Source organism: Peromyscus californicus, unplaced genomic scaffold, assembly GCF_007827085.1.
Source record: "Peromyscus californicus insignis strain IS unplaced genomic scaffold, ASM782708v3 Scaffold_8__1_contigs__length_139910024, whole genome shotgun sequence".
In the NCBI taxonomy this organism is placed as follows: Eukaryota; Metazoa; Chordata; class Mammalia; order Rodentia; family Cricetidae; genus Peromyscus; species Peromyscus californicus.
Window position 1 is genome coordinate 42,996,535 of NW_026294606.1, and position 26,281 is coordinate 43,022,815.

At 46.0% G+C, this 26,281-nt stretch overlaps 1 protein-coding gene across 3 annotated transcripts in view; it reads right to left on the reverse strand.

Annotated features, from left to right (window-relative positions):
- Positions 1–24,455, reverse strand: part of Elmo1 (engulfment and cell motility 1) — a 534,626-nt gene extending 510,171 nt beyond the window's left edge. The window contains exon 1 of one of the 3 annotated variants that reach the window (XM_052729418.1): positions 24,214–24,455. The gene's annotated coding sequence lies outside the window, so the exon portion shown is untranslated. Of the gene's footprint in view, positions 1–24,029 lie in introns of all 3 variants that reach the window. The other 2 variants (XM_052729416.1, XM_052729419.1) reach the window with 2 other exon arrangements.
- Positions 24,456–26,281: the final 1,826 nt, after the last annotated feature.

Below are 26,281 nucleotides of genomic sequence, written 5' to 3' on the forward strand. Positions count from 1 at the left end.
CTCACTTGCTAGCACTGACCAATGACCACAGTGGATGCTCCCAGCCTCTAGCACACAGTTGTCTCCTACTGGAATGGCATTAGCCTTTTCCCTTTGCTTGAATCCTATCACACTTAAGGTACGGGGCTGTGCAACCTTCTGTCAGTCCTTAGTACTCATGGAAAAATGAATTACAATGCACAAAGAAAAACTGCCAGCTGGACATATTGCCTAGTATCCTCTAATTTAGTCCATGAAAGACTGTTCCCTAAGATTCTAGCTTCCCTTGGATAAATGATATACTACCCACCAACAGGTTATTTTCAGCAAGCTGGGTAAGGCCTTGAAGAGTGATATTTTAATAACATGGCCAAAAGTCCAGGAATTTAAACATATATGTATTTAACTTAAAATTAATATATGTAAATATATATTTACAGAGAGGGAGATGTGACCTAAAACACAAGTTAGCAATGCACAGAAACCTATAGATGATTTTCAATACAGCTTATTGCATAAACAACTTGTGCTCTAATGAGTGTCTAAGGTCAACGCTATTTAGAACTAGGATTCTCAACTGTAGTAACCATCAAACTAATCTACTTCAATCTGGGGGCCTCTTAGAACATTCTGTTTTCAATTTGCAAAAGAAGAACACACCCTAAAACAAATAGGTTAATATCATTACTATTAAGATAACTTTAGTTACAGAATAAATTGGGAAAAATCCATACTATCAAGACACTATAAATTTATCCAATAAATATTTATTCAAGCCTGGCTGCCCCTGCCTCATACAAGAAACTGGGGAAATGAAGATGAACGATGCCCTCTGTTCTTGAGAATGCTCAGGAAGAGTGGGCATTTCCAACCTCTCTTTTTTTTGTTTTCTTATTTAATTCAGGCTGCTCTAACTAAATGCCATGACCTCAGGCTTCGGTGACAGATATTTACATCTCTCAATTCTAGAGGCTGGAAATCTGAGAGTGTGGCCAAGTTCTGGTGAAGGATCTCCTCCAGTTGGGACAATGCAAACTTCAGAGAGATGAAGAGGGTTCTCTGGGATCCCTACCTGCAGGACCACATCACCTCCCAACGCCCTGCCTTCTAACAGTGTCACATCAGTGATTATTATTTTAAAGTATGAACTGCGGTAGTGGAGAGGCAGTGGTACAGTAAACACCTACTATAGCTATTACTGAAAAGCATTTCTATGCTTTTTATATGTTTTTCTTGTCTATTTTTTCACTGTGGTTCCTAGAATATCTGGCACATGGAAGACAGTACCTGCTGAATAAACAAAGCCAACTGTTAGCAAGGTATCATGGACCTTTGATTTTTCCATGTTAAAATAAGTTAAAAGGGTTAGACTACATCCTAAATGGGTTTTTCGTAAAATATAAAGTCAGCAATTATACCAAGTTTAATTGGAAAAGGGGAAAAGGCTATGGTTAAACAAGGTTGAGAACCATTAATGTTATAGAGAAAATAAAAGAATCTCGATTGTAGGCTCCCACATCCTTAGCATGTTGATGTAGAGAATTTCCCCAAGGGTGTCCTATGTAGTCAACCACTCTGATAGGGTGACAAACCCTTGGTTGACAAGAGGCTCCAGAACAAGTCTGAGGTCTCTAGCACCTGCAACAGTTTAGCACACTTTGTAAGCCCTTAATAAATATTTGCTCCTAAGGGCCTTCCTAATCCCTTAACAAAGGAACTATTCTTCAAGGTCTCCTTTGATGTTGGTTACTGTCACTGAGTCAGGTTGGGCAGAGACTCTGTCCATCTTCCCATTCAGCCTGGAGGAGGCTCTGGCCTGTGGAAAGTTACTCACTGCCTTTAGACTTTCAGTATTCTCACCTACAGGACAAGAATAATAGTAATTAAAGGACTGTAGTGAGACAAGATGACATAATATAAAGAAATCACTGCCTCCTTTCCAAGCAAATGATCCACAGAGGACAAGCAGTCCATGCTAACCAGCAAATCTGTCCCTCTCCAGCCTCCTGGCTTTGGCTGACATCAGTGCTTCCCAAACTCTCCTTGAAATACAATTTTCTAGATGAATTTTACTTGATATTTCTCTTAAAATTACTGTAGCCTAGTCTTGTCTCACACAAGAAGTCAATGAAATCATAGATTTAATGTGCTTGCTATACTTTTTCAAACACACTTGACAATGAATAAAGAACTACAAAAGCATTCCTTAAAAGTCAGTCTCAGTGTCTAACCAGTTTTCTCCATATCCTGAAAAACATTAACTTGGGGTTTCCATCCAAGATCTTGTCACTAATGTGTGTGTATCTTCTCTTCTGAAAACTCAAACTCACCTTTGAGAACATTCACATAACCATACTCCCCAGGCAGTACAGTGGTACAGTGCAAATCACCCAGGGGTCCTCGTTAGAAACTATATGCAAGGCATTTAACACAGCACATCACTGTCGTTTGATTCTTGAACATGCCCCGCAGGCCCATGTTGTCAGCCTGTGACATTACCAGGAGGTGGTGGAAGAACCATGAAGAACAGCCTTGAGGAAGAAAATTAACTCGCTAGACTCACACTCCTGAAGGGGACATGGAGACTCCAGCTGCTGCAGCTACTGCTGCTGCTGCTTCCTCTCACCTTCCCTCCCTCCCTTCCCCCATACCTCCCCACTCCCCTCTGTTTTCTGGTTGCCAAGAGGTGAACAGCTCTGCTCTGCTCTGTGTGCCAGCTCTGCTATGCTTCTCCCACAAGCCAAAAGGCAACTGGCTTAAGTTCCTATGGTCAATCCCTCTGAAAACGTGAGCCAAAAATGAACCTTTCCTCCTTTAACTGATTGTCACAGGCATTTGTCACATGACAGCTAACACAGTCCCAGAAATGACTCATGTGTTTCCAAAGAAAGAATGCCATGTCCAGCTCTCCCTTAAAGCTCAAATACTTCAATCATTTTCCTGTCAAGCAAAGTAACATGTGTACTTATTTGGAATTAAATGGTTTAACTAAATGAACAGGTTTTCTGAAGTCCAGTTGACAGAATAAAGCAACATCTCCACAATGTGCTAAATGAGCTGAGAGATGAGGCATTTTCAAAAATTTTGTGTATGTGTTCATGAGTTCACATTTGTATGCACACCAGTGTCATCCTTGGTCACTCTCTGGTAGTTTGAGTGGGAATGGTCCCAATAGGCTCATATATTTGAATATTTAGGGAATGGCACTATTTGAAAGGATTAAGGGGTGTGGTCTTGTTGGAGTAGATGTGGCTTTGTTGGGGGAAGTATGCCACTGGGGATGGGCTTTGGGGTTTCAAAAGTCCAAGCCAGTCCCAGAGTCTCTTTTTACTTCCTGCTGCCTGCAGATCCAGATGTAGAACTTTCAGCTCCTTCTCCAGCACCATGTCTGCCTACACCATGTTTCCTGCCAAGCTAATAATGGACTGAACCTCTGAAACTGTAAGTCAGTCCCAATTAAATGCTTTCCTTTATAAGAGTTGCCAAGGTCATGGTATCTGTTCACAGCGATAGAACATGGACTAAGACATTCTCCATGTTTTTTTAAAAGATGTTTTTTGTTTTCATATTTATTATGTAAGTGTTTTGCCTGAATGTATGCATATGTGTCACATGAGTACAAGTGCTTGCAGAGGTCAGAAGAGAGCATTCAAACCCCTGTACCCAGAGATGGCATTTTTTTAATCTGGGTTTTGAACTTTTTCAAATTCTAAAATTCACAAAATGCAAGCACCTGGCCAAGAAGGAGAGACCTCTCTTCCCCAGCAAATGCTTTTGCTGTGCAGACCTGATCACCAGACAGACTAGCACCAGTCACCCCATGTCTGCAGCAGCCAGACTATCAGAGCTTACGCCAATAGATGGTCACTCTACTTCAGATGTCCACAAAATGGCAACGAAGAATAATTATGATCAAACTAGTCATACATGAATTGACCTAGGATGACATTTTGCGTGTATTTTACAGACTCCAAATATTTAGCCCCTCTGTGAGTAAAAAAATGAGTGTAAGTGTAGATGATAATATCTTTGCTTTTAACTGCAATTATTCCAAAGCCCTTTTAATAGCTGCCACTTACCCACTTCCAGGCTGCAGCAAATTATAGTTAGAGGAGACAGGCGCTGACAGCTCTTTTCTGCCGTGAATGGCAGGCTCTTCCATTGCAGGAAGGCCCTGGAGCCTTCATTTAGGTACATCTACCCTGGGCACACAAATGGCACTCCATGGAACAATAACAATACCCAGGCTAGTCTGTCGGCCCAAAGAAGCACCCCATAGGTGTTCATAGGGCATTTACCAACATGAAGGATGCACACAGTAGCGGTGGGGGATTCATTTGGAAAGAATTAATAAGGAGACATTATTAATATTATAAACTTCATCTTCTGAGGACACACAGCCCAGGGAACAGAGAACTGGGTCAAAGACATAGTATCCATAAAAAATAAATTATTTTCCAAGCTAAATTAGTACCTAATAAAAAAAAAAACCTGAATGATCACTTTTGGCACCTGGGAAGTGGTACAGCATGTCCCCAAATATTAAAATTGTATGAATGCAAAAATAACTCGTAAGAGCTTGCAAAACTCAAAGTAACGAACCCTGTTACGCTGCTGGTTAGCAGCTGTGACTACATGGTATTTTATTCCAGACAGGGGCTGGGCAGAACCAGTTAACGAGCACGTGTACACCAGACAAGGGCTGGGCAGAACTAGTTAATGAGCACGAGTACACTCGGAGCCCAGGAGCTTCTGTCATCTGAACAATGATCAGGACCCAGATTCTCAAGATGAAATTCCTTTCTACAAGGCTGGCTCTTTTTCAAGTCAATACACAGCCTAAAGATCAAAACAATAAAATAAAAAGGCACATTAGAAAGACCCCTAGGAAATACATTTCGCACTTCGTGTTTTCAACAATCCAAAGACTCAGCAGATAAAAGGAGAACAACACGCAAATGAGTCGCTGCTCAGAAGATGAGCGGTTTACTTTTTAATTAACATTCTGTCCTTAATCCAAAAGCAGAAGCAAAACACAGACGTGGCATTTATGCTTCTTACAGGGAAGTGTTACCTTTCCCCCCCAGGCTCTCTCTATTCTCATTCGAATGTGTTTAAATGTTAGAGGCAGCCTTGGCAGTGTGTGGAGCTCCATTACACAAACAGCGTGGGATGGTGCCACCCAGAACTGTGCGTGTGGGAGGGGACACAAGGAAGTCAGTCTTCCTTCTCTCAGTGAGGTTCCAACCATCTAGGGGAGGACTTGGACACACACACACACACACACACACACACACACACACACACACACATACACACACACACACACACACACACACACACACACACACACACACACACGAAGGCTCCTTTTCAATGAGGCAAGGGAGGTTTGGAGAAGGGAACGTTGAGCAATCACATGGAGGTACAAAGCAAAACTCCTAGTTTAAAATGTCAGCACCTCACCTGTCTTTGTCCCCAGTGGCTTATCTCCATGAGTATGCACCCACTCTGGGGCTTCTGATAAATAGATGGAACACAGTTAGTTACCTTTGTAACTGTCACATGCTGAGGAAGCAGTAGCCAACACAGACTGCACATCTCAGTGGACAATCCCAAATACATAAGTAATTTGAAACATTTCGATTTTATTACTTGTTTAGTGGGACTGGGGTTCCCTGCTAGATAACTACTCCACTGAGCCACACCCCTTGTCCTACCTGGAACATTTAAGTCTTTCCTAGAGGTGATGCTGTGGTGTAGATACGGTTTAAGTGTGTCCTCTAGGGTGTCCACATTGGAAGCTTGGTGCCCAACATGGTGATGTTAAAATTTAGACCTTTAAGAGGACTCTGGGGTCATTGGCCTTGGAAGGGATTACTACAGTTCTCACAGTTGAGCTCTGGTTTTCTGCCATGCATTCCCGCTTCTGTGGTGGCATCTCCCACACTTCACCAAAGCGGGATGCACAACACCACCATGGCTCTGAACCTCCAGAACTGTGAACTAAGCAAATTAGTTTTCGTTACAGAATACTCAGAACCAGGTGTTTCATCACAACAACACAATATGGCCTAATACGACAGTAAAGGGCAGAGAAAGGGCTAGTCAGTTTCACCACTCCCCCATTTTGGCCATCTTTGAAAATCTCCTTGTGGTTAGATGCTCTTTGCCAGGAAACGGGAGTGCACAGTAGATTAAAAGATGACTGACAAGATACCATGGTTAGACTCATGTGCTCCCAGGCCAGCTGTGGAAATGAGGAACTGGATAAATATTTTACTTTTTGTTTTCCTTTCCTATACAGAAGCATGAAATGATCCACTAGAGAGAGCTGCCTATTTGCGAGGTAAGCATGACTTTATGAAGAAGACTCCGGCAGGGCTGAAGAGATGGCTCAGGGGTTAGGAGCACTGGCTGCTCTTCCCGAAGACCCAGGTTCAATCCCCAGCACTCACATGGCAGCTCACAACTGTCTGTAACTCTAATTCCAGGAAATTTGGCATCTTCACACCAATGCACATAAAATAAAATTAAATAAATGAAAAAGACCCTGGAGATGGACACAGGTAGAAAAAAGGATGAAGAAAGATCTAGAAGTCATCCAGAGATCTGTAAAGGGGGCTTCTTACCACAATCATCTGGGGCTTTGCATAACGTGGATTCTAGCAACTCTCTCAGAATCAGAATTTCTGGTGCCAAGATTCAGGTTTAACCTTTCACGTTGCTGCATGGGTTCTGGTGTGCTCTGTGAGTCCATTGCTGACTTCTTACTCCCAAGCACCTGACCAGTCTACAAATTCCTCCTTGCTACCTTGTCTAGCCATGTCCCTCATCATTTACAGCTAAAGAGGCCATGAAGCAGGACACAGACAATAGTCAGTGGCAGCCCTGAAACTAGGACCTCTTTATTCCAAATTCAGTGCTTAAGCACTAGATACCACAGAGCTCCCCCAAGAACAGGAACCCCCACTAAGCACACCTTGGTCTCTCTGGACTCAGCCTGAAGGACAGCATCAACTGAAGACTCTAGCTGTGTGCAGGGCTACTCTTCCTTCCCAGGGAAGGCCAATCACTCCTGTGTCTCTACTTCTCTGCTTAGCATTGAGTGCTCAAAAATAAATTGATGAATGAAGTTCATAAGGGGGCTCACAACAGCCCTCAAAGCATCAGGGACATATGACGGGGGAGGAGCACCTGTCCCACTCAGAATCAGAAACAAACTCTGGTACTAGAAAATGGAAAACTTGAAATTTATACCATGATGCAAAGAGCAGAAAATGCTGTGAATTTTTTTTATTGTCATAAGCTGTTAAAGTGATAATAGCATTTTCTTTCTTACTGAAATTAAAATGCCATGTGTTTCAGACTGCCAACAAACTTGAAGAATACAGGAAAATAATCAAAAATGGTCTGTGCTGTGAGCCCACTAGTGACTTCTAACCCCTAATTGCCTTAGCCACAAAATTTTAGAGGATAGATTGAACATCTATTTTTCTTACATCTCTACTGATTAATTGAAAATATACATATATATACATATATATGTGTATATATATACTTGTATGCCAAATATACCCTCTGCAAGTCCAAAGAGTTTTCCTATTCATTGATGACATTTTTCTTTTATCTTGACCACACATGGGCATAATTTCCACTCATACACAAAGAAACAAGACTTTTAAAAGCTTATAAATTTACAATAAAGAGGTGACAGGTAATTCCAACCTGGATCTGTTTAAGTCAGGATCCTCAAAGATATTTAAAGGAAGTACATGAAGGAGTCACCAGGTCAGGCCTCCCAACAGACAGTTACAAAATGGATGGTAGTGTCATCATAGCAACGAGAAAAGTGGAGCTTGTGCAGGCCTGAAGGCCTACTAGTTGATCATGGTATCCTAGTATCTAGAAAGAAGGAAAGTCTGGGAAACTTTTTGATATGATTTGAGACTACCCTCCAAGAGTCCATTTAAAATTTAATCCCACTGCAAAGTGATGGGGGGTGTAGAAAGTTAATCTAACGGTGGTATTTAAAGGTAGGGATGTTAGGAGGCGATTAGAATTAGGTCACAGAGTGGAGCTCCCAAGACTGAACATTGATTGTTTCTTAGGAGAGGCCAAAAGAGACATGTGTATACTCTTTTTCTCTTCCCATGTGATATCCCAAGCCAACATGGAAACCAGCAGACATACCAGATGCAGGCCTCAACCTTGCACTCCAAGACTGTGAGACAAAATAAACCTCTTTATAAAGTTGACTAGCCTTGGGTATTTTCCTATAGTAATGAGAAAACAGACTAACACAAAAGCTTACAGAATCGTCACTTGGTCTGTATGAACAGAAAAGTCCCAGTTCAAGTGAACAGAGGTCAAGCCTAAATCATAAGAGCAAAGTGTTGGCCTCTCCACCAGTTCCCAGTGTACAGACCCAGAATAAAGGCAAGGTCGGTTTCCTTTGAAAATGAATGCTACTATACTGCCAGAAGTGTAGCCTGCCAAAGTCTCTCTTCTCATAATGTACATACAGTGTTTGCCCAGACTGTCTGTGTATTGGAGAAAAGGAACGAATCAGGCCTTTCAGGGGCTACCGGACAATGGCTTTAACGACACCAATTCCAGGAAACCCAAAAGCCCACTGTGGCCCCAGACAGAGAAGGAACTTATGGAGGTCAAGTGGTCTGTGGAGTCTTGGCTCAGGCCCCTCTCTCTGTGGGCCCCTGACATCATCCTATGGCTATTTCCCCACTTCTGGAGTGAACAACTAGAGCAGACATCTTCAGTGACTGGCAGCATCCATATGCTGAGGAAGCAAGGGGTTGTCTGTCTTTCTGCAGGGGGGAAACTGTCTGGAGAGGGTCGGCACATGTGGTTCCAAGGGCCCAGGTCTGCTTTGTCCCTTCCAGAGAGAATGCAGGGCATTTAAGTTGGAAGTTGCTATGTGGGCGCTATTTGATTTCAAAGAAATGGGCTCAGCTCAGCACTTGGACATCAGGATAAATCATTCCAACAAGGAAGAGCCCAGGCACTATCAAATTTCAACTGCTAGCTGAAAACCCTGATAGCTGCTCCAGATATAATATGCAATTATAGCCCAGAAACACAAATTATCAAGGCCACGGTCCTTTCAGAATATAATAAATGAAGGGTGGGCAACCACACATGTGGTAAAGATCCCAACCCCAGTGTGTCACAAATGCCTGGTCACCCGCAGGAGCTCGGGAAGAATGAAGAGGAAGAGGAAGGGAAAAAAAAACAAACAAGCCTCGGACTCTCCAAGTTCAACACCGGCTGTCCTGAGGACAAAGGTGAAGAGGACAGAAGAGCTGAAGTCTGACCCAGAAAAAGCTCTGACACTCCTGCCCGGCGTGGTCTTCTCTGTTTACCCCCCAAGGACTCTGTGCGACTAGGCGCTAATCCCAAGAGGGCAAGCAAGTACTGACGGCTCCAGCAGAGGTAATACAATAGCAGAAGGGCCGAGTTCTCTCCTGGCAAGCTCCAAGTCTGGGGGAGATCTGGGCCCAGTGGAAGGACGGACACCACAGCAGGGACTGTCTGTGGCCTCCAGGACTCCGAAGCCAATGCATGTGCTTCTCCACATCCACATCTGACACAATCTCCCACCCACAGCCAGAAGTTCTTCTGTCACAATGACCTCAGGCAAGATGGGCCTTCAACAAATTTGAGGACAAGGAAAGACATGCCAGTCATTCCTGAATGTACTGCTCCTGGGGCCCTGACTCAGGCACATCCAAAAAGGCATTTGAAAGTCTGTCCCAAAATGACTGTAAAAGAATACAGAGCACACACACATGGGTAATGGTGCTTTCTTCTACACATGCCCATTGGCACCTCTTAGGGGCTTAGCATGACACGCCTACTTAAATCCTCCAGGCTACTAAGGGGGAAAGTCATTAACCAGAAAATAAAGTGGTATGAGCACTGTCTGCACAGGGACAAGTAGGACTAGGGAGCCAGCACCAGGGAATGCCAGAAGGCTCCCAGGAGGGGACCACCTACTGGCACAGTGTGGACCAGAGGGAGATGTGGGCTCAGGCACTTCTGAGTCCCTCTTTCTCCACCACCTGTAGAGACCACGTGATTCTTGTTGTGTGGCTTCTCTTCTGCCTGACATTTGTCCTTCACACTCATCTCTCCCTGATTACAGCGAAGCAGGAGTTCTGAGTTCTGTTACCGCTTGGTGCAGAAGATCTATGTGTCGCCCCTCTCTGTCCCTCTGGAGACAAGCATAGGTAACAGGAAAGTAAAAGAGAGACTGTGCCCCTCCCCAACAAATTCTCCCTGTGTCCCTGGCCCTCGAGGCCTGCATACAGTACTTTATTGCGGCAATTGTGAACTGAGCTCTCCCCAGACACTGAGATCAGATCAGCCTCCTGCTGCAGGGCAAATCAGGCCATATCCAGAGAGGTGCCTCTCCTCTAGGTTCACCACACAGGCCACTCCTCCTCACACCTGCCTGTCAGCTGAACCCAGAACTCACAGAGAAAGGTTCTCACTAAACATCAACAGAAAGAAAAGACAGCAAATACAGACAGAGTGAGCCAGCGTGAGGCGTGGAGCTAAGTAAAGGAGCCACATATGAAAGGATTAGAAAATAAATTAGAAGAAACTTGAAGGATTTAGAATCCATTTCAAGTGCACTGGAAGAAAATCCCCCCAGAATAGGAGAAGGAGCCTAGGCTGAAACCTGGGCAGCCACTGGTCCCACCCTCTGCCATCTGTCCTCTGAGGTTTGGGCTTGCTGGTTCTGGTTCTCTTCTCAGTTCCTACCAGGACAATACTTCTCACAAACTGGAGCCTGATCATCTGTATCAGAACCAGCTAGGGTCTGACTGAGATGTAGTTCCTGGGTCCCCAAGAGTCTGAGGCCTTCTGAAAGCTGAGAACTGCAGACCCAAGTCCTCTGTCATTCCTAACGGCAGCCATACCCACACTGACTCACTCCTTTAAATTGCTTCTTAAAAGGATTTAAACTAATGACTAAATTGATTCTTTTAGAAATTGTTTAATTCTGAAGTAGTAATAGCAGTCATATTGTGACCAATATGAAATGATGTATGATTTTACACTGTAGCCAGGAAGAGCTTTTCACAGCATAGATGTACCAGTCCTCGGGGAAAAGACACGGGTGACCTCTCACTACCCCATGGATAAGGGCCCAGACCCATGATCCCCCTGAGCCCACCTCCCCAATTTAACACAGGGCTACAGTTCTCCAGGCCTGGGAGTTCAGGACTTTAATTCCTACAAAGCCAAAGTCCACCCTTCTCAAGGCCTTTGGCAAGAACACCTCTTTTTCCCCAGTAAAATTCCTTCTACCCCTCCCATGCTGACAGCATTAATGCTCCTGCTGTTCTCCCTCATAGCACCAATAATGTCACGTCACATTCCTCAATTCATTTGAAATGTCCCACACGGGGGCTAGAGAGATGGCTCACTGGTTAAGAACACTTGTTATTCTTGCAGAGGACCTGGTGTTCCATTCCCAGCACCCACACAGCGACTCAAAACCAAATGTAACTCCACTTCCAGAAGATCCCATGCCCTCTTCTAGACCTCTGCAGGCACCAGGCCTGCATAGGAGGCACTGCCGTGCATGCAAGCAAAACATTCATACACACAGAATAAAATTTTCTAAAAATCTTTTAAAATGTTTTTAAGAAACATCAATATATACTTTTGGAACCTGATGATGAATATACAGTTCTTGCCTAGAAATTGTGTGTGTGTGTGTGTGTGTGTGTGTATGTATGTGTGTGTGTGTGTGTGTGTGTGTGTGTGTGTGTGTGTGTGTGTTTGCATGTGTGTGTTCTTCTGGAAGAAGGCTTAGTTATGGTATCGAGTTGGTACTCAATAAATATGTGTGAATGAACAAATGAATATAAAATAAATTTCAAGTCAAACACTGGGGCATATTTGGATTCAAAAGCAATTAAGAATTTAAACTAGCTAGGCATGGTGGCATACACCTTTAATGTCAGCACTAAGGAGGCAGAAGCAGGCAGATCTCTGAGTTCAAGGTTAGCCTGGTCTACAGAGTGAGTTCCCAGACAGTCAGGGCTACACAGAGAAACTCTGTCTCAGAAAGAAAAAAGAATTTAAAGTGCATGTTAGTCACTTTCCTGGAAGTGAAACGCTCTGGTGTCTCTCTAGTGACAAGGGCTGAGATGCCACCGTGGATTCTCTGCTGCACATGACCCTAAACACTCTCTTGGCATGTGTTTCAAATGGATGGGCCCCATTCTTCCCACACAATTTCTAGATTTGGAAAGAAGAAACCCACTATTAAAGCTGGTGTTGGGCTATTTCTCTGGACCTTGGTCTGATCTGGTTATGAACCATCACCTTACAGTAAGCTAATCATTGTCTGAAAGAAATGTGCACTTTGAAACAAAAGCTGACATGGAAATCTTCACAGGGATTTCTCACAGGCCTTCACGGTCTCATTGCATATCTTCATATTCTAAAATTATTAGCAGCACATTTGGAAAGCTTCTAAACGAAGCTCAGTCTGCAATAATTACAACAAAATGTTTACCAGGAACAATGTCTCGTGGGAACCAGAATCGCCATTCTGCCCTCTTCTCTCTGCTGCCTTGCAGGCAGCTGGCTACAGGTGGGGTGATGGCTTAAGGTCATGACTGCTCTTCTACATGCTCCTGAGGTGGCAAAACTCTTAGGACAAATCGCTTCTCGTCTGTGATCACCAAGTACTACGAGCCACTCCACACAGCATTCTGAAGGCACATGCTCAACCAAGGCAAAACTCAGTGTCAGAAACGGAGGGGACTCTGACAGCTGGCAAGTGTCTCCTGACGTATACTGCAGAAAAGGGCACAACTCTAAAGTGGGAAAGGGAGTCAAGGTGCTTGGAATCTTCAAACTGTTGGCTACATGGTGTGTGAGTAGAATTCCAGCTTCACCAGACCCCTGTATCTTATGACACAGGCCTTTCTATGAGTCTTTAGATATTATGTTTCCCACTGGATTCCCTTTCCAGCTATGCACCCTGCCTGATAGGCAGGAGGGAATACTGCTGCATAACTCCTGCAGAAGCTGAAGAAATCACACTTCTCTACTTGGGAACAACAACAACAAAGGACTGAAATGTTTATATACTGAAGACAGTACGCAATTTGTTGCTGGCTTTTCCTGACTTCGGTCACGGTCTCACTTGCAAAGCGAAGTCTAAAGAAGTTCTTTGCATTGGAACATTCCTCTCTCAAGCCTATGCTGTAATTTGCGACAGTGTGTCTACACTGACGTTCGTCTTTCCTTTGATCCACTCACAAAAGCCATTACTAAATGACAATTTAATGGGTACGTGGAGCTACTGTGTAAGACTCTAGTAAGTCTGCATGCTAGCTGTTGCCTTCCTGGAGGAACTTACAGAGCAGAGCAGAGTAGGTACCCAAACAAACAATGGCCAGAACTAGTGAATAGAAATGGGAACAGTGGCGGTGGCTGAAAGTGGACATAGAATCAAACGATCTACATGGAACACTTCAGAAAGTGGGTAAGTTGGTACAACTAAATTATGCTGGCACAGCAGAGCTGTTGTGGGTTTGTGTCTTTGAGCCATGGTCCTCCTCTTCTTCCCTTTCTATCTTACACTTAGAGTGACTTTGATTCTGGCTGACAGTCTAATGAGCCAGTTCAGGTTAAAGAAGAAAGTTGAACACTTTACACCCACCCACATTCCACTGAAACTTTAAGCAGTCACTTACTTTCCAGAAGGTTCTAAGTGATTCAAATGTAATGCTTATAAAGTGTTTAGGGACCACTGAGCTTCCTTTACAAACAACATAATCATTTAAAACCCAGTTCATCTGAATTGAATGCCTTTCCATTGCCACTCACTAGGACCCTGCTAACTAGGAATTTCTCACAGAGCTCCTGCCTGTAGCAGGACAGGTGTAAACAGCCCTTTTCCAGAAATCAAGAATCAAGGGATGGGGAAGAGTCCTGAACAGCAACCTCCAATCTCTATCCCCAGTGGATCAGCAATAGAGTGAAATCCCAGGTCAGCTAGAGATACATATCGACTTACCTGGGTTTTCATTTGAGCACACCAAATTGGTAGCATCATCTATTATGTTGGTTCATTTCACTCTCAATTGATGATATTTATCCTAATGTGGCAGTTTACGTCTCTGTTTCAGAAGCAAGATGTACGAAGCAAAGTCTAGTTGAGCTTTTAAGAGGAACGGCTCAGGCCTCTTAGAGAAAATTAATCAATGTAAGTCTTTCAATGTGTGTAGCAAGATGTTGGTGTTAAAAATCTGCAGAGAAACCCCTGATAATAGGGATGGCATCAACAACATGAAAACCAATGCACCAAAACCACTTTATGGTCAGTATTAAAGTTACCATGTCAGCAGCTCCAGAGGCTGTGGACTTACATTAAACCACCTGACAGATGGGAAAACTGAGGCTGAGCAAGATAATGAACTTACCCTACCCAGCCCACACTTGAAAATCAGCTAGAATCCTCAATTAACAAGTGCGTGTTTATTTAGTTCCAAACTTCAAAGAACCACTCTTTTCCTTTTCTCAAATCCAATCAGTCACCAAGTCCTCCATTTGTTTCCTTCAGTGGGTGGCTGCAGCATCAGGAGTGAATGCTGTCCCCCTTTCCCTGTCTGCCCCGGCTGGAAGCCAGCTGTGGGGTCTCAGATGGGAAGTGGGGGTGGGGCAGCCTTCCGCCCAGCAAGCTCACTTCTGTATTTATTTATTCCTCTCCCGGAGACTGGGTGTTTATTTGGGCAGGTCTAGAGGACAGAGGCTGACAAGAAGCCTTCCTCATTATCTCCTGTCTGCTGGACTGTCTAATTTTTTGTCCAGGCTGCAATGGGACAGGGTCCTCATAAAACCTGGACTGCCTGTTATCCTTGCCTAAGAGCCTTTGGCTTTCCTTTTCATGCAGCCCGATGTCTAGTTCCCAAAAGAGCTGACTCCAGGACTCCCCCAAACATTCCTCCACCATGGACTGTGGGACTCCTGGAGCAATCTTTCTTTAAGTTTTCTAGATCTTTCCCAAATAATCATCTGTGTACTCCTTCCCATGATCTGCAAATCTGCAGCACTGGTAGTTACAATTATCTCTTAACTGACCTTCTTCTCATTCATTCATCCCTAGCAAAGCTCCAAATGTGAAGTGCCTTGACCACAACATACAGTACAGCTAAGATGGCTGTGGCGTGGCTGACTGATAGAAGAATGGGTGAATGGAAGGACTGGGCAAAGCACTGTGATGGGTTAAGGCCAGCAATAATCGTTCAATTTAAAAATCTTTATATGCATTTAAGATTCTTATTCATTTGTGTGTGGGGGGGGATTCTGTTCAAATGCTGAGAACAGAAGTCAAGGCTTTGTCCACATGGAGCATGCACCCTGTCATCCAGCTACATCACACCCCTCACTGCTTTTTAAAATGTAACTGAAAGATAAAACTTTTTTATGCTTCTTCTATGCAAATCCCAGCAGATATTTTTCAAAAACTCTAAGCAGAAGAACAATGATTGAGAAAACAGTCCCAATGAGTCTAAGTCACTTGCTGAGTAGAGTGGGTCCAAAGAGAATGGAAATGCATTCATTCCTTGATAAACATTTTGCTTTCACATGGTTCCCATTCAATGAAGGGAACAAGTGTTGGAGAAAATAGAATTTAGCAGCTAACATCTTCATTCCTCTGCTTCTCTCTCTCTCTCTCTCTCTCTCTCTCTCTCTCTCTCTCTCTCTCTCTCTCTCTCTCTGTGTGTGTGTGTGTGTGTGTGTGTGTGTGTGTGTGTGTGTGTGCACGTGCGTGTGTACATGACACTTACTAGTTACTACAGGAAAGACTAGGTCCCATTTCCCCAAGCCAAAATGTTTAACTAGTAGTCACTCCCACCAAGTAGCACATAGTTAAAGTAACTAAGGTACCAGTCCACTCTAAAAATCTAGGGCATGGTAGGGCAGAGTAGTGTGGGGGTGGGTAGAAGTCCAGTTGAAACCAGCCTTACTGAGTGTTATTGGAATTCACTCTTCACTCAGCCAAAAATGTGCAGTCTAACCAAAGTACTCCATTGGCTCGGCTTCCCAAGCCACACGTCTTCTGAAGGCCACGGGCAAAGCCAGCTGCGGTTTATACATTTGGGTTAAAGAGCCCCAAAACAGAAAAAAATATATATTTTGAAATGCATTATACTTCAAAATGAAGAGTAATTGTGTGCAGCGGCCTGGAAAATATATCTCATGCAGTACACTGAGCCACTGAACCCCAGAGCACAAAACTCCGGTGCTCCAAATGCAATCTCAAAGTGAAAATAAAAAGGTACAAAGGGCGGAAGGAAGGGCGGGCGGAGGGTTGCTACAGGGCTGTGACTCGGAGGAGGCTGCCGCCTTGGGGAAACACGGCAATAGGTTCTGTGCAGCGTGAGCCACTAGCTACTGCTCTGGACACTACAGCAGCCAGAGGAGGCCAATACAAGGTTGACATATAATTACATAAGAAAATAATGTCACAAGATTGCACAGAAACCTAATACACTGAGTGGGAAAGGACTTCATTGAAGCCAATACCTTTAAAATTTCTCCCTGACCTGCTACAAGGTCCTATCACACTGATGGAACTTCCATATCCATCACCAGCTCATCAGGCAAGGAGCATTTGCCAAGAACAGGAGCAGACACTGTCCTCAGTTACCGGACCCCAAGCAGACATTTCTTTACCTTGTGACCAGGCCTCTAACTGAGCCAAGCTGACAGCTCCTCACCACCCTACTCCATTCATTTACCCTCTAACTGTTACGTAAAGGTTACAGTACTGCAGTAACCAGCTGTCAAACTCAAAACCGTGAGGAAGCTGGGACAGGAACTCACTGTTTAGCTTTCTTCTGCCTGGGCTACAGGATGGACACTGAAGTCAGACTTGTAACCATTTGACTTCGGAAGATAACTGCAGTTTAGCAGTGTGGGAAGCGGGGAGGAAACTAAGGCAAATGAATGAACATAAAGGGTGAGATCCCCATCTGTGAACACACTACCTTAGGTTCCCAGGAGTAACCAGTGACAGAACACCGGGGCACTTTCCAACTGCTGTTGAAAATCTAGAATCCGACGGTCACATTACACACAATTGTTCTGATCTCTTCAGAAAACAAAGCAGAGGTACTCAACCAAGAGGGGAGGGGAGGGGAGGGGAGGGGAGGGTGAGGGGAGGGGGGGAGGGGAGGGGAGGGGAGGGGAGGGGAGGGCAGAGTTGGCCCCTGAGCCACAGGATTGTGAAGTGTGAATACAGTTTTGGTTGTTCCCAACTGAGTGGCACTGTTGGGACCTAGTGAACTGGGAGCAGGCAGGGAAGCTGGTGCGCATCCTGAAATGCATGGGAGAGTCCTCAACAGACAACTATCCAGCTCAAAATGTCAGTGGCACCAAGGCTGAGACCACCCAAAATCAAGGGCCAATGAAAGGGGAAATGGTCTGTAAATAGAAAAGAAGAACAGCTGCAGCCTCTTCATTGCCCAAGAAGAGCCATCCTGCTTAATGGACTCAGGTCTCCGGCTCCCTCCGTGGGTATCAATCCATGGTCAGAAGCAGCAAAGCTATGACAAACTGACAAGTACAACATGAAGTATATTCCCCTGCCAACTGGTTCCCTCCCAGTGGGTTCCACAATTCTGCCTGCACCATAACTCATCCCCATTTTTTAAGTGTTGGCTAAAGAATATGTTTTCCTCAGCAAAGACACCTCTCTCTCTCTCTCTCTCTCTCTCTCTCTCTCTCTCTCTCTCTCTCTCTCTCTCTCTCAGATTAATAAATTGCCTCATCTTCCAATATTGTGACCTTGACTGATAGGTATATGAGAGCCCACAGGTGGATCTCAAGGCTAGATTCAAGGCTAAGGGCAACTTGAGAATGAAATATCCAGAGAAGGATCAACTCTGGAATTCTCTATTTCAATGGCAGGAGAGATATCCCAAGCTAGATGTCATGGCAACCTGAGACACATGCATCTGAACTACAGGGATTTCTTCTGTTGTTTTTCTTTTTATGGCACTGAGGCTCAAACCCAAGGCCTCAGATAGGCCAAGCAGCACATGTAACACCACTGAGCAGTACCCCTACCAGAACCAAGGGCATAGCTTACTTCTTTTTCTACTTAAAAACATTTAAGCTGGGTAGTGGTGGCACATGCCTTTAATCCCATCACGTGGGAGGCAGAGGCAGGTGGATCTCTGTGAGTTCAAGGCCAGTGTGGTCTACAGAGCAAGTTTTAGGACAACCAGAGGTATTACACAGAGAAACCCTGCCTCAAAAAAAATTTTTTTTTAATTTTGCGTCTCTGTGTTCATACATGTGTGAGGGTGTGGGGGCTTATGTATGCTCATGGATGTGAAGGTCAGGACAACCTCAGATGCCATTCTTCAGGTACTATTTACCTAATTTAGACAGCATCTCTCACTGACCTAGAACTTGCCAATTAGACAAGTTCTCCATGAGACCAGTAAGTTCCAAGTCGTCCTCCATGCCCACCACCCCAGCACTTTTATTTGAGTTCTGGGGATCCAACTCAGGTCCCCATGCCATAAAGATAAGCACTTTACCAACTAAGCCGTATCCTTATCCAGCACTGCTTTGTTTCTTGTCGTTATTTGTTGGGGGAGTACTTTTATTTTGGTTTGTTTGGGGCTTTATTTTTAGATGGGGCTATCTATAATGCCCCGACTGGCCTCACAGACATCCTAGTCTCACCATCTCAAGATCTGGTGTCACAGGCAGAAGTCACCATGCCCTGCTAAGTCAAGGGCATTCCTGACAGCACCTAGGAGTGAAGATCTCTCTGAACCAACAAGATGAATAACTAACCAGGACATACATCCCGGTGTGGCAAAAAGAAACAAAAGTTGAAAAAAAAAATTCAGAAGAGTTAAATAAGGCTTAGCTCCAGTCTCCAAACACCCCTGTGAAATGGCATTGCTTTCGACCATATCTATAAAATGGGATAACAACACTATGCTGGTGGCTTCCTATTCCTCCCAAAACAGTATGCCATAGGGAAGAGTGTCAGCCGTGGAGGAAGAGTCACATCGACCTCATGACCCAATCTGGCATGATGCTTCGATGCTTCGTGATGCCTTACCTGGGCATCCTTCCCCTAGCCCACTGGTGCTTTTCCGGAAATACCGCCCACCCAGCACATTTGTCCTAGAGTAGAGTAAGTAGTGAGTAGCCAGCATTTTCTACTTAGGAAAGCTGTGTTCCCTACATTAACTGTTAGAACTAAAATAGCCCAACTGTAAGCTTCAATTCCTAAAACTGAGGTTCCAATTATAATCTTGTTCAAATTCTGGAAACTAGTGTTTGTGGGGGCCCAGAACACGGAGAAGCATCTCCTTCTATTTATACATGTGACTAATTTCTCTACTCAGCACCGGGCCAGGTTGTTGCTGTGGCTAATTCCGTTTGATGAGACAGCATTCCTTCACCCACATATATTCCTACCTCAGTACTTAACTGTTCCCCTCACTGACAAAATTCTGCTCAAGTTGTACCTGCACCAATGGAGGGCTGAAACACAAGCAGTTAATTTAATCATTGATTGCGCCTGGGCTTGGCAGGCTTCAGTTCTGACTGCCACAGATAAGTTGCCATTGTTAACACTCAGACAACCTAGATTATCCAGGAAATTGAGCACAGCAGCCAGTGTGTGCATGGGCTATGCAGACTGGCTTTGCTGAACCTAAAAGCACTATGTTGTGCAGTGGAATGCTTTCTAGGGCCACACATGTCCAAGAAGCCACACCCTGTCTGCACGGCTGGCCTTCCTGACCCTTCTGATTTGGACACTGCGGAAGTTCTTGGCCTTTGGCTTTGTTCTTTGGCTAGCCAGTCTTAAACCCAAGTCAGCAGGAATACCTAATCTAATTACCCATCACAGCAGTGTGGCTACTACCAAAACAGAATGACTGCCTCTGCAAATCTCCGACAGTAATCAGAATCATGCACACAGGGCAAACCAGGGGTAACACAGGAAAGGTCCAGATGAGTACATTTTCAAAAGCTCAAAGCTAACACTCAGCCAGAAAGCGGTAGGTGCTTTTGATGTCCCTCTAAGTAAAGCAAGAGCTCCTGAGGATGGCTCGACTCTGCATCACTGCAGTAAAGAGCTGGTCACCTGGGTCTCCTGTCCCTCTAAGATGGGGGTGGCCTCAGGGCCTGACAAATGTCGAATTCTACAAGCACTAGCATGTTTAGGGTGAAGTCAAAGGCTCACACTGCACGTGGTTCATTTGGAAACAGCATCTTCCACAAGAAATTAAGCTAACAGCATTTTGTAAAAGGGAAACAGCTAGATGCTTCTGAAATCATGGCCCTGTGGATTCTTTTCTATCAAAATTCCTAACAAGCTGGTGAAAAAAAATCCTCACAACCTCTAGAACTATTAAGGCAAATTTTTAAAACTCAAACCCATATGGAACTACACATTCAGTATTAAGGGTCTGTTCTGTGTGGCTCTAAGGACAGAACCCATGACCTGGTACATGCTGGTCAGTATATATACCCCTGAGCTATATATACCACCACCACCCCACAGCCCTTGTTTCTATGGAGCAGCATCTTGCTATACATTTCTAGTAGGTCTTGAACTAACTATTAACCCAGGCTTGCCTCTAATTCAAGATCCTTCAACCTCAGCCTCCTCAGAGGGCTGGCCTTCTGTTTGCTTCAATTTGTGTTTTAGACTGCTGATGTAGACCTGCTAAGTGGGTATCAGGCTCTCCTCCTGGGCTGCAACCTTAAGCAAACAAAGCACTATGTTCGTTCGTTGACTTGAATTGACGTTACACAACTCTTGCAGAAAACACTTGAGGCTTTGTAAGGCAGAGAGGTTTAGTAATCTCCCACCTTCTCCAAATTCAACAGGATGTCTAAACCAAGCTATCTCCCTGGGTGGCTGCAGGCTTTAAAGAGTGGTTGCAGACCAGTGAGAAACCTTCCGGCCCACTGTTCCCGATCAGGATGGCAAACACTATTTTAATAGGAATGGTCCCTCTGAAGCTTCAGCGCTGGACCAGGTGATGAAGTAAGCAAGCATGGGCTGGTGCACCACTTGCCATGTTCCCCCTCCCCCACCACATCCTCTGGGCCAGAGCTTCAAAGCCCTCCCTTCCTGCACACGCCTCTCCCCACCCACTCACACCAAATACCCAAAGCAAGCAAATTACTTGAGAACACTCAAGTGCTGACTTCTCATTGGTGCTGAAGTTTCAGAAACGCTTCCAACCCAGCAGCTCCTAGAGAAGCCCCTCACCTGCCTGCTTCTTTTTCATCTTCTCCCTTTTCAAGGGCTTTTTCCTGCTTCTCTCCTTCATCTGTCTCCCGCTTTTCCCTCTGCCTCCCTCTCCTGGCCCTGCTAGCAATGGCTTCTCCTCTGCCTTCAATTCAGTTCCATCTCTGTGAGAGAGGGAGGGGCAGGGTACACATGTGGACCTCTTGCTGCTTCTGGTAATGCCCATCCTCCAGAAGAGTATTTCCTTGGCTTAAAGCAACATGGGCTTTGAAAAGACATCCTCCACGGGGAGAGGTACTACAGTCGATCAGGAGCAATTGGGCTTTTAATAAAGTGCTCTGCTTTTTATACCCTACACCAAGCAATCACCTCTCTACACCTTTCCTTAGCCTACATGTCTGAGGAAGGGATCTAACTGGTCTGAGGGGGTCTGAAAGAACAGCGGCAGAGCATGGAGGAGGGTAAAAGCCTGACTTCCCACTAGCCACTGACACTGTGGGATTTTCTTAGTATGTTTCCCTGGTGGCCTCTCCCAGTATGGACAACTCTCCATCTGTCAGTCAACAAAACATTTAGGGAGCACATTGTTACCCTGTGCTAGAAGTTAATCTAGATCTGTGAACAAGGTCACCAACCTGCTAAAACTTCCATCCTAACAGTAGAGACAATAATAAAATAAACAGGTGAATACATAATGCCAAGGAATGATAAATACTGAGAGGGAAACCTGGGTAACACAAGAGGACGGAGACAGCTGTCCACAAAGGCCTTTAAAACTGACACTGAGTAGAGAGGCCTGAAGTAAGCAAAAGATGAGTCATCTGGACATGGGAGGGAAAGCTCCCCAGGCAGCAGAATAGCATGTGCAAAGGTCCTGGGGAGGGAAATACAGTAAAAAGGTAAAATGTCAGGAAGTCAGTATTGTTGCTGTTAACAAGGACATACTGCTGTGGGGGGCGTGGCATCCACCAGAGGACCACCCACCCTGTGGCCCAATGACTGTCCAGGCACGGAGTTTCCACAGACTGTGGTCTCCCCAAGCTTCCTGTTCCCCAGCTTTCTCCTGCTTACTTTTCCTCCTCTCCAGGAGTCCCCACAATTGCAGTCATTCTGTTAGTTTACCACTCCATCGAGCTTCACACAAAAGCCGGCTAGCAAATACAGTAAGAAAGGCCATATGCACATCTAACCACAGTTCTAAAAAGACAGCAAATGTACCATAGTGAAGAGCAGAGGATCAAAAGGTCAGCGAGCGAGGAAGAGAAGGAGGGAGGGAGGAAGGGAGGGCAGGCAAGAAAAAAAATAAGTACAGAGTCTTTTTTACAAGCCTGCAAGTGACCTGGCTTTAAACTCACTAGGACTCCCGGTCCTGTAAATTGAGGAGTGGAAACAGTAAACCTTGAAATAACCTTGGAGAGCTGCTGAAGAGGTGAGACACGTGGAGACCATGACCAGAAGCCTTCAACGAACCGGCTCTGCTGCCAGCTTTCCCAATATGATAGGCGTTGCCCATAAACTGGATCCTCCAGTCCCAAGTTGCTCTCAAATATTTTGGTACGTTAACACGGATTATTTTTATTTTGCACATCAAAGAAAACAAAATTCACAAATTCTTCCCCGGTTTCCCTCAAGTCACAATCTCCTCTCTGTATCTTAGGCCAGAGGCAGGCGGTCCACAGTCTCTGGGTGCATTTCATTGAGCTCAATATGCCTCGGGAGCTGTCCAGAGGCCCTCGGAGCTGTCCCTGCTTGGGGCCAAACTATGCAGCGTCGGGTCAATCCAGGTCCAACAACCCTTGCCCCAGCTGCCTAGTTCAAAGGGCCCCCAGGCAAGCGAGTCAGTGGGAGCCCACCCCCGAGGGGCAGTAGAAGAGCGCCACCCCCCGCGCAGTGACCCGCGCGAACACGCGAACACACACACACACACACACACACACACACACACACACACACACACACACACACACAGACGCCTGGCGCGCGCCCGCGGCACAGCACGGACTTCCCAACCCCACACAAGCGCACCGCGGCCCGCTGAGTTCTGGGTTTCCTCTTCCTCAAAGCCGCTGGGTACCGCGGCGCGCAGCTCGCTCGCTCCCTCCCCAGAACCCCACGGCCGCTGCTCTCCGGGGAAGGCGCGCGGTACGCCCTCTCCCACGCCAGCCTCTCCAGCCAAGCCCCCGCCGCCCTCCCCGGGCCCCAGAGGGAAGCCCCGCGTGGCCCCGAGAGGCGGGTCTTCACTAGCGAACGCCCGCAGGGGTCCTCGCAGCCCGTCGCGCCCCATCGCGGGAGCGCGCTCTCGGGGGATCCCCTCCCGTCTGCGACGCCCGAGCGAGCCCCCGGAGTCCTCGCCACCCGCCGCGACGAAGCGCAGCCTCCCGCCTCTCCCGCCCCACTACTGCTGGCCGCAAGGTCCCGGGCGCACTCTGTTAGGTCCCAGCACCCCTACGCCGGTGGCGCAGCCCTCCGGCGCCCCCTCCAGCTGACCCTGCCCTGGCCGTCTCCGGGGGTCCTGGCCCTGAGCCCCATCCCGGAGCTGCCCCCCGTGTCCACTCCCCCCGTGCCTCTAGTCACTCGGGATCCCCCTCTGCCCAGACCTCCCAACTGCAGCGCGCCCGCAGCCCCCGCCCGCCCGCGCCGCGGGGCCCCGGGAGGAAACAAAAGTGTCTCCGCGGCGCCCTCGTCTTGCCCCGGCCCCCGCCCGGGCCGCCGAGGTCAGCGAGCCGGGCGCCGCGCCAGCCCTGAAAACTTTACGAACCTGCCCGGGGTCGCAGGACGCGGTGACGAGGGCTCCCAGAAGCTGGAGCGCTGGAGCGGGGGCCGGGGCCGTAGACCGGTGCCCGAGGTTCTGTAGCCCCTCTCGGGGCCGCGGACGGCGGTGGCTCTGCCTCTATCTGGTGCCCATCCTCGCCCGCCGCCGCTGCCCGAACGCACGCACTTACACTCGGGTCGCCGGCCGCTGCCGCCGGCTGCCTCTGCTCTCACTTCCTCTTCCTTCCTCCTGCTGGCCAGAGACACATCTTGCATCTAGGAGCATCCCGCGAGCTGCCGCGAACTCTCCTCCTGGGCAGACGCTGCGGAGTTGCCGCCGCCGCCCCCGGCACCTGCGCGCGGACACGCGTGGTTGGCGCGTTTGCTTCCCGCCCCCGCACTGCTGCCCGCCCCCCTGCACGGTGCCTAGGACGGGGTGCCTACGACTTTTTGAAGTCCCTCTACTTAAAAAGAAGGAGATGTCATACAGTATGTACACCTCAGCTCTGCTATAAATAGTGTGTGCTGAGCATGACTTCTCTGATGAGCTCAGAAACCGCGTTTTACAGGCGCTAATTAACTCCATCACCCTCATAGCGCCACCTCTGGGGGACCGAGAGCTCGTGGTACCCTTTTTATAAGCTTTCATTTTGGACAGCTTATTTGAAATTTTCCACCGAAGGGGAAACTTCGGTGGGCTGTTTCAGAACAATTCCTCTAAGAAGCTCCCGTATAAATCTTGACACTTTTTGTCGTGGGCAGCACAGCAAAAAATGATAGACCGTTTCCTTCTCCTCCATCACCTATGAATTTACTGTAATCGAAACTACAGGGCTTCCTTCAATGAAGCCAGAGACTCTCTTGTGTTATGCGTGGCATGAAGCAACATGTACTACCCTGAATTTGTTATTTGTGGTTATTGTATTATTATTATTATTATTATTATTGAAGTCATGCAGCCTACTGCAGTAGTTTTCAAAGAAGAAATCCAACACAGTTAACTCCCAATCTGACAGGCAAGAGGGAAATACCAGTTGGAAAGTTCAGGAGAAACACCTGTCCTCTTCTAATTCGGCACTCTGTGATGGAGCCGCTGGAGAGGGCATGGAGCTGCTGTGCATGCCGTCTTCTCTAGAAAAGGGGAGGAGCTGGGAATACACCTTAGAAGATGTCAGAATCTCAGGCTAAAGACAATGCTATCTTTAAGATTAATCACAAGAATATTTGCATATTAACCCTGTGCTAACTCTTCATAAGCAGCAATTAGGGATTTTGCATGAAAAACAAAATAAAATAGCTCATTGTTTTTATATTGATTTTATCATTTCAGTAAATAATAGTTCTAGAGTTTCTATGTAATAAATCAATCGGATAGTGTATCAGGTTACGATGTGTGTATGGTTAAAATTAATTTTGCCAGTTTACTTATTTATATATTTGGTTATTTGGTTTTTCGAGACAGGGTTTCTCTATGTGTAGCCCTGACTGTCCTCACTCTGTAGCCCAGGCTGACCTCGAACTTACAAAGATCCACCTGCCTCTGCCTCCAAGTGCTGGGATTAAAGGCTTGTGCCACTACCACCTGGCCTCATTAGTTTGTTTTTATTGAAATTTTTTCATATAATATGTTCTAATCATGCTTTTCCCCTCCCCACACTCCTGCAAGAGACTCCTTACCTCCCCTCCCATCCAACTCCACACCATTTCTTTCCCTCTCACTTTAAAAAATAAACAAGCAACCAAAAAGAAAACAAAGTAACCAAACCAAAAATAATAATATCAAAGTAAACAGGAGACACACACTTGCGTTAAAAACATAAAACATAAAAATGGGAACCAAAACATACAAGCAAAGACCAATTAGACAAAAAAAAAAAGTTCAAACAAAGCAATTTGAGACAAAAGGTCTACAAACTACTGAGTTCATTTTGTGTGGATCTATTGCTAGGCATGGGGCCTACCCTGAAGAGTGATTAATATATGCAGTGATACTCCATTGGAGAAAACTAATTTTCCTTTGGAAACAGGTGTCAATTACAGATAGCTTCTCTGTTAGTTCTCAGTTAGTGGTAGGAGCCTGTGTCCATTTCCCTCTCTGAGCACTGGGAATCCATCTGGCTTGAACCTGTGCAGGCCAGTGCATGCTGTCACAGTCTCTGTGAGTTCATGTGCATCAGTTCTGTGGTGTCTGAAGGACACAATTTCTTTGGACTCATCTATTCTCTCTAGCTCTTACATTCTTTCTGCCTCTTCTTCTAC